Source organism: Echinops telfairi, unplaced genomic scaffold (genome assembly GCF_000313985.2).
Source record: "Echinops telfairi isolate 266 unplaced genomic scaffold, ASM31398v2 ScPeMD7_1713;HRSCAF=2227, whole genome shotgun sequence".
Classification (NCBI taxonomy): Eukaryota; Metazoa; Chordata; class Mammalia; order Afrosoricida; family Tenrecidae; genus Echinops; species Echinops telfairi.
Window position 1 is genome coordinate 11,123,546 of NW_022105611.1, and position 7,349 is coordinate 11,130,894.

Genomic DNA, 7,349 nt, shown 5'->3' on the forward strand with positions numbered 1-7,349 from the left:
CAGGGTGACCCATTGGGGCAGAGTAGAATTAGCCATGTGGGTTTCTGAGGCTCTGCAGTTTCGTGTGAGCAGACAGTGTTGCCTCTTTCCCTGAGGAGCCTATCTATGGTTCATATATGTCTCTGGTTCTCGTTAGCATTGTCATTATCATGCTATGTTAGAGAACATTATCCATTATCTCCCCTGGGGCATAGGTACTACTATTAATAGTGGCATCCATTTCGCCCAGGGTACAGAAATTAGAACACAGTGGAGGAGAGAAAATTATACACATTTAAGCTGGCTACAATGGCTCACTTCTAGAAACTGCGGCTACTCCATTGTTTATTTATCCACCCACTTACGGATAAACATCTCGGTCACTTCCTGCATTTGAAAATGATAAAAAAGAGCTGCTATGAGCATTCCTTTGTGGGAATTAAAAAAAAATCACCAAATGATATTTTATTTAAATGCTTTTATTGGAATATAATTCAGATATCACATAATTCAATAGTTCAGTCATATTAAGACAAGTTGTACAATCATCATCACACCACAATCATTTTTAAAACATTCTCTTCTTTCTTGAATTCATTGTTATTAGATCCCCATTTCCCTCCAATGTCCTCTGCCATGTCCCTAGGTAATTAGCAATTCAGTTACGGTCTCCATAAAATTACCTATTCTGGATTTAATATACAGAAAAACATCCTCCCAAAATAAAAAAGAGGCAACCAAACAGAACCAACAGCAATGACAAAATAAAGCAGAACTGTCTCAATAAAAGAGAAAGCAGAAAATATTAAAAATGGGGACAAATTTAAAATAAGCCAAAGGTGGATCAAATGATAAGGTGTTGCATTTGACCTAGCTGCATCTCTCATAATCGGTTGTACACACTCTTTGTCTGAAAGCAAAGCTATTCACACCCCTGGGCCCTGTACTATGGTCAGAGGGTACTCACTGGAAGCTTCATCCCCATGGGGACCTGGAAAAGGGGTTTTGGGTTTCCACCGTCATTCAGAGCTCTCTGAAAATTGGGTGTTCTGAATTTAAGCTCTGATACAGTCCCTTCTTTTGGATTTGAATTTTATTTACAATCTTTGGATCATACTGGCTGGTGTGCTTCTTCCTGGTGGATTTAGTTGACGCTTTGCTTAAATGGCTGCTTTTTAAAGGCACTCCTTTAAGACCTCAGATGCTATTCTTTCTGCATATGATTTCTTCATACGCAGGCATATTTAAAAATGCACTTGAGTAATATTTAGAAGTTCTATGGCTGTATACTATAGTAAATTTGCTTACCTCGTGAGGAACTGCCAGCCAGTTTTCTAAAGTTGCTGTAACATTTTGCATTCCCATTGGCAATGAATGAGAGTTCATTTTGCCTACTGGCTTTTGGTTTTGTGTAACTACTAAAATACCGTATATACTCAGGTGTAAGCCGAGTTTTTCAGCACATTTTTATGCAGATTTGTGGTAAAATTAGGTGCCCGGCTGCTTATACTTGAGTACATAAGGTAAGTAGACTACAGAATGTTATCATTCTTTTAATCTGCAATTCTCTACTGGCATCTAGTATTGATAGCTTCCTATGCTTTCTATTGATATCTTGATATGCTTGATACATCTGTGTATCTCCTTTGGTGAGTCTTCTGTTTTATTCCTCCAATCAATTATATGGCCCTTGTAGCCTTAATTACTTATATGGTGTATAATTCTGGACCCTACACCTTGGGACTATGGTCCCGTTTTGAAGGCAGTTCTCCGCTATACTAATGGACACCTGGGACTAAGTTCTGACTTCCACACTTGTCTGTCCATTTGTCGCATACTGGTGGCTTGTGTGCTGCTGTGATATTGGAAGCTATCTCCCTGGTATTTCAAATGCCAGCAGGGTCTCCCAAAGTGAACCGTTTTCAGTGGCGCTTCCAGACTACAAAAAGACTATGAAGATTGGCTCAGCGGCCCATTTTGGAGGAAGGAGCCACTGAAAAACTTTGCATGACACGGACACATTGTCAGATACTGAAGGTCTAATGGCCAGAGGATGGCCTTTCAGACCAGAAGGAACTTGAAATGTGGCTGAGGAGGAGCTATTTTTTGAGAGGAGTTAACTTCTTGAGACATGAATGGAGTAAACCCGTGGGAGTGCAGCCTTTGGGAGTTTTTTCTTTGCTTATGAATTATTTGAAGTGTTTTAAATATATTTCCAATCTATGCTTTTTTTTTTTACTTAGTTTTTATTCCTACCTACATTTATTGAGTTTTGGTCAAAGAATATCTTCTCTGTTATATTGATGTAATTTTTTTTGGAAATAACAAGGTAAGTTAAGTTAAGAAATATTACTAAAAGTCATAGTAACCTTTCTGAAACAAAATATCAAACTATGAAGTCATTTCCCAACATATCTATGTCTTTACACTACTGAAAATGGCGTTTCCATCTTTCTCCCTCTTCCTCAAAGAATCATCTCCTTTTTAATTTACAGTGCATCAAAATGGCAGCTTGGGCCCCCCTGCACATCTCCAATCATGTTCCTTGTCAATGTTCTTTGAGTTTGGGGAACAAAAAAGAAGCTCAAAGGGGTGAGGTCAGGACACGAAGGTGGATGGGGTAGGATTTCCCCAAAAATGCTCATCGGACAGTCCTTGCTACTGTCTGAGAATGGGAAGAAGGTGCATGGTTGCAATTGACAAATATCCCTTGGTACACTTCTCTGCCCCCTTTTCTCACCAATGCTTCTTTTCCATTTTCTTAAAACGTATTCTCAATAAGCTTTCATGATTATCCTGGGCCGGAAAAATTCACCAAGATTACTCCTTTGGGACCCTCGAAATCAGTCACTAGAACTGACCGCTCGACCTGGCCCAACCGGTCCCCTCAGAAGTCCCTGTTTGGATGAGCCCTTGACTGCACTATAAGGAGACTGTGACAAGGGTATTACTGAGAGAACTTGTTTGCAGCCACCCACCGTCACAGAGATGTTTAAACATATTTCATTTGGAACAAACCCATGCCTGTATGAAAGGAACCCTTGTAGCAATACTTTTTGACTTACCCTCATACATGGTCAATTTTTGCAAAAATCCCAGGATTCTTGGAAAGTATTTATGTTCTCTGTGGAAACTAGAACCATAGAGATTCTGTCATCTTTACTGCACTGTTAAACTTTTCTACATTCTTCCTGATATTTTTGTCTGCTTGATTTATCAGTTATTGAGAGATATATGTTTAACATTTCTCACTATGAATATTTAGATTACTCATTTTTTTCTTATAACTCTATCAAATGATTTATATATCTTCAAGGTCTATAATCTCCTAAGTACAAATTTCTGCTTTTGTTAGCTGTCATTTGGCTGGCTCTCAACTCATGATAACTCATATACAACTCATATACAATGGAATGACCTGTTTTCTGTTGTGATCCATAGAATTTTCTGTGGTGGACTTTTCAGAAGTAGATCATCAGGCCTTTCGTCCTAGTCTTATCTTAGTTTTGAAGTCCAATAAAACCTGTTCAACATATTAACAACACACAAGTTCAGCATAATAACATACGCAAGTAGATAGATGGGTGGGTGACTGCGCATAAAGTACACTGCCAGGAACCCAAACTGTGTTGTTCCCAATGGAAGGCAAGACATCTAGCAGTGAACCACCGATGTCTCTATATAATCTATTACTTCTCTATACAAGCTATATCTTCCTTATTAACTGATTCTGTTATCATTATGCACTCTCTATTCCTAAGAATATTTTTTCTCCTTTTCTTGAACCCCTTTTTTGGGTGAATTGGGTGAAGTTTTACAGAGAAGATCATCAGTTTTTCATTCAGCATTTCATATACATTTTGTTTAACCTCAGTCATTGCACTTGCCTCAATCGACCATCACTTATTCCACGTCCTCTTTGTGATCCTCTTTTCATTCCTCCTTCTAACTGTGTGTTTGGGGAAGTTCTTCCCTTTTGGTTGTACATAGTTGCTTATTCTAAGGTGTGCATACTCACTAGTATTTTATTGCACTCTTATAGACCTACCTATTGTTTGCCCACGGAGATGAGTTCAGTTCCAGACAATAAAAGCCAGAGTCTCAAGGGTTCCACCAGTCTCTATCTGACCAATACGCCTAGGCTATTTTATGATATTGAGCTTTGTCCCACATTTAACTCCCAGTCTATCCAAGATGTGATCTAATGTGATCCCTTTCATAACAATTGGTAGTGGAAAGACCCTTTATAAAGTATTTGCAAATCCAAGTGACTAGAAGTAATCACCCCCGCTTTCTGCGTCCACTGTCTTTTATTGAAATTATCAAATAATACCATTTATATCACAAGTAGAAATGTGCTGACGATCACTCAACATTGGTTTCAGCAGTGGATCGGCAGGGACTTGCCAGAAGTTAAAGTCGGATTCAGAAGAGAATACAGCACTAGAGGTATCATTACTGACAGCAGATGGATCTTGGCTGCAACAGAAGATACCAGAAAGATGTTTACTTGTGCTTATTGACCATGAGAGGAAATTTGATTGTGTGAATTATATTAAATTGTGGGTAGCGTTGAGAAGACTGGGAATTCAAGCACTTCATTGTGCTTCTGTGAAAGTGCTTCCTTGTGCTGATGTTAAATGCAACAAGGGAATAACGAGTGGCTTACGAATCAGGAAATGTGTGCATCAGGGTGGCATCCTCTCACCATCCTTATTCAATCTGTATTCTGAGCAACTAACCTGAGAAGCTGGGCTTTCTGAAGAAGCAGTCAGCATCAGGACCGGAGAAAAGTGTCACAATCGCACAGCGAGGCAGATGAACCACCCTTGCTCGTGACGCGAGGAGGACTGGCTGCGAGCAGGTGCTGCTGAAGCTCAAGGACTGTGGCCTTCAGTGTGGACGCCCACTCCATGTAAAGAAAGCCAACATTCTCACGCTGTACACATAGATGACATCATGTACACACAGAAAATATACAAGTGTCAACAATTTCGTTTTACTTGGATACACAATGCTTATGGAAGTAATAGTCAAGTAATAAAACGATGCAATTGGCTAATCTGCTGCACACCACTTAAAGTGTTGAAGAGCAAGCAGGGATGTCATTTTGAGGACAAAGAGGCACCTTACCCAAGCCGTGGTGTTTTTATTTGCCCTATAATCATGTATGAGTTGGACACTGAATAAAGAAGGCCAAAGAAGACTCGGTGCATCCAAATGATGGTGTTGGCTGAAGACTCTGAACGTACGATGGACTGCCAATGAACCAGCAGATCTGGCCTGCAAGAAGTACCTGGGAGAATGCGCTTCAGAAGCAAGGATAGTGAGACTTGGTTTCACGGACTTGGGCCTTGTCATCAGGAGACATCTTGTCCCTGGCAAAGGACAGCATGCTTGGTAAAGAGAAAGGCCCTTGATAAGCTGGGTTGACACAGTGCTGCAATGATGGGGTCCGACACACCAACAACTGTGAGAATGGGGTCGGAATGAACAAGAACTTCCTTCTATGCACACAGGGCCTCTTTACTTGGACGTGACTCAAATGCACCTCACAACAACAACAACAAAATTTATTGTTATTTCTATTTGGCTCTTAATTCTATCTTTTTAACTTATGTATTATCTCAAACATTATTTGTGGGGCCTTGAGATCAGGGATGCTGTCTGTTTCCTGACATATATGGAAATACACAACTGGATAATGTATGAAGAAAAACACCATAGTCAGTCAGGGTATATCCCTCACAAACGGTATGGCCTTGGCCTAATTACCTTTGATCTTAGGGTACATCATCTTTAAACTCAGTATTATCATTGTCCCACGTCTCATAATTACTAGGACAAGATTCAATGAAATAGTGTTTATAAAAAGGCTGGCACATAGTAGTTAATAAATGTTTCACGAATACATATGCATTGATAGAGTAGAGGAATCAGGTGTTCTTAGAGGTAATTCTGGTCAATTGTTTAGAGATGATGTTATAAGTTTTCCTTTGGAGGCACAAATAAAAGCAGTTGAATCCAGCTGTGCTTGTCAAGGAAACATCAGCTTCAGGCAGTTGTCAAGGATTCTTTGCCAGGCGCTGTCTGGGGGGCTGCTGGAGTTAATATTTCTGCTGCTTCTCTCTGGATAATGATCTTTTCCTCCCATTTGTTTTGCTGAGGGAGACACGGGAGGTCTGGCTGGTGATGCCGTGTGCAGCTTTCTTGCACTGGAACACGAGGAACTTGTCAGAACGTGCCAGTTACCTCTAAGCACACCCCCTTCACCTCAGGGATGGTCAAGAAGTTTAGGACTTGTTCCACCCAAAAATCGGATTTTTGCCAAAGGATCCTAACTGAATATTAGATATGGATTTAATCAGTGGATAATAGAATGGAAATAATATGTCCAAATAATTAGATCCAAATTGTATGAGGAAACACTTATTCTAAATTTGGGGTGTGGCTTACAAAACACAAAACTACACTTCCTCCTTAGAACCTTTCACTATTACCCCGTATTCCATCAAATAAAGTAGAAATTCTTGACACTTATTTGAAACCCTACATGAACCTACCTTTTCAAAATCTGTTCTGGGGAAGAAAGAAGGTAGGAGAACCTCAGAGTCTGCCTAGACCTGAGTGGGGCTTTTTAACAAGGTTTGATATATTGTCTTGTTTATGTTAATTCAGATGTGAATAATTAATTGACTGGAGAAGGAATAATGAATTTTAGCTTAAATCTTATTTGTTCTGCTTAAACAATCAATGGGGATAAATTAATAATTAAAGTGTAAGTCGTATTGATTAAACTTTATTTATATTTGAGTGTGAATGGGCTTAAGTCAGATCTCTCATGACAGGAGACTTAACAGTTTCCAGGGACAGCACAGTAACAGTAAGGGGTGAAGATGAATTCAAACTGAGAAGTTTGTTTGAGGCAGAAAACAAAGCTTTGATTTCTGAGTCTGTTAGTCAATCTTTCAGTACTTTTGTTACTTGAACACAAACGAACTCAAAACCCCCAAACCAAACCTTTGTTGACTGACTTCTGGGGACCTCATGTTTACATCTCCAGATGTGAGGGCCTTCTTGTTGCTTACAGACACAGCGTACAATGCTACTCACGAGTCCAGTGTTTGTTATGCAAACCTGAGTTTTAGTGATCCTATGTAGGGAATTACTGATTAGTTTTGTGAATTCAGAAAAATAAAATGGCTTTGAAGCTTCCTTACCACATTTCTACAATGGGTATAAAAATTATCTTTCAGAGTTGCGAAAGGATTAGCTACAATCATAAAATAAAAATGATGCTTATTATTATCTCTGAAGTGCAATAAAAGGTAAATTATAAACATTACAACCTGTTTATTATGTAGTAAAAA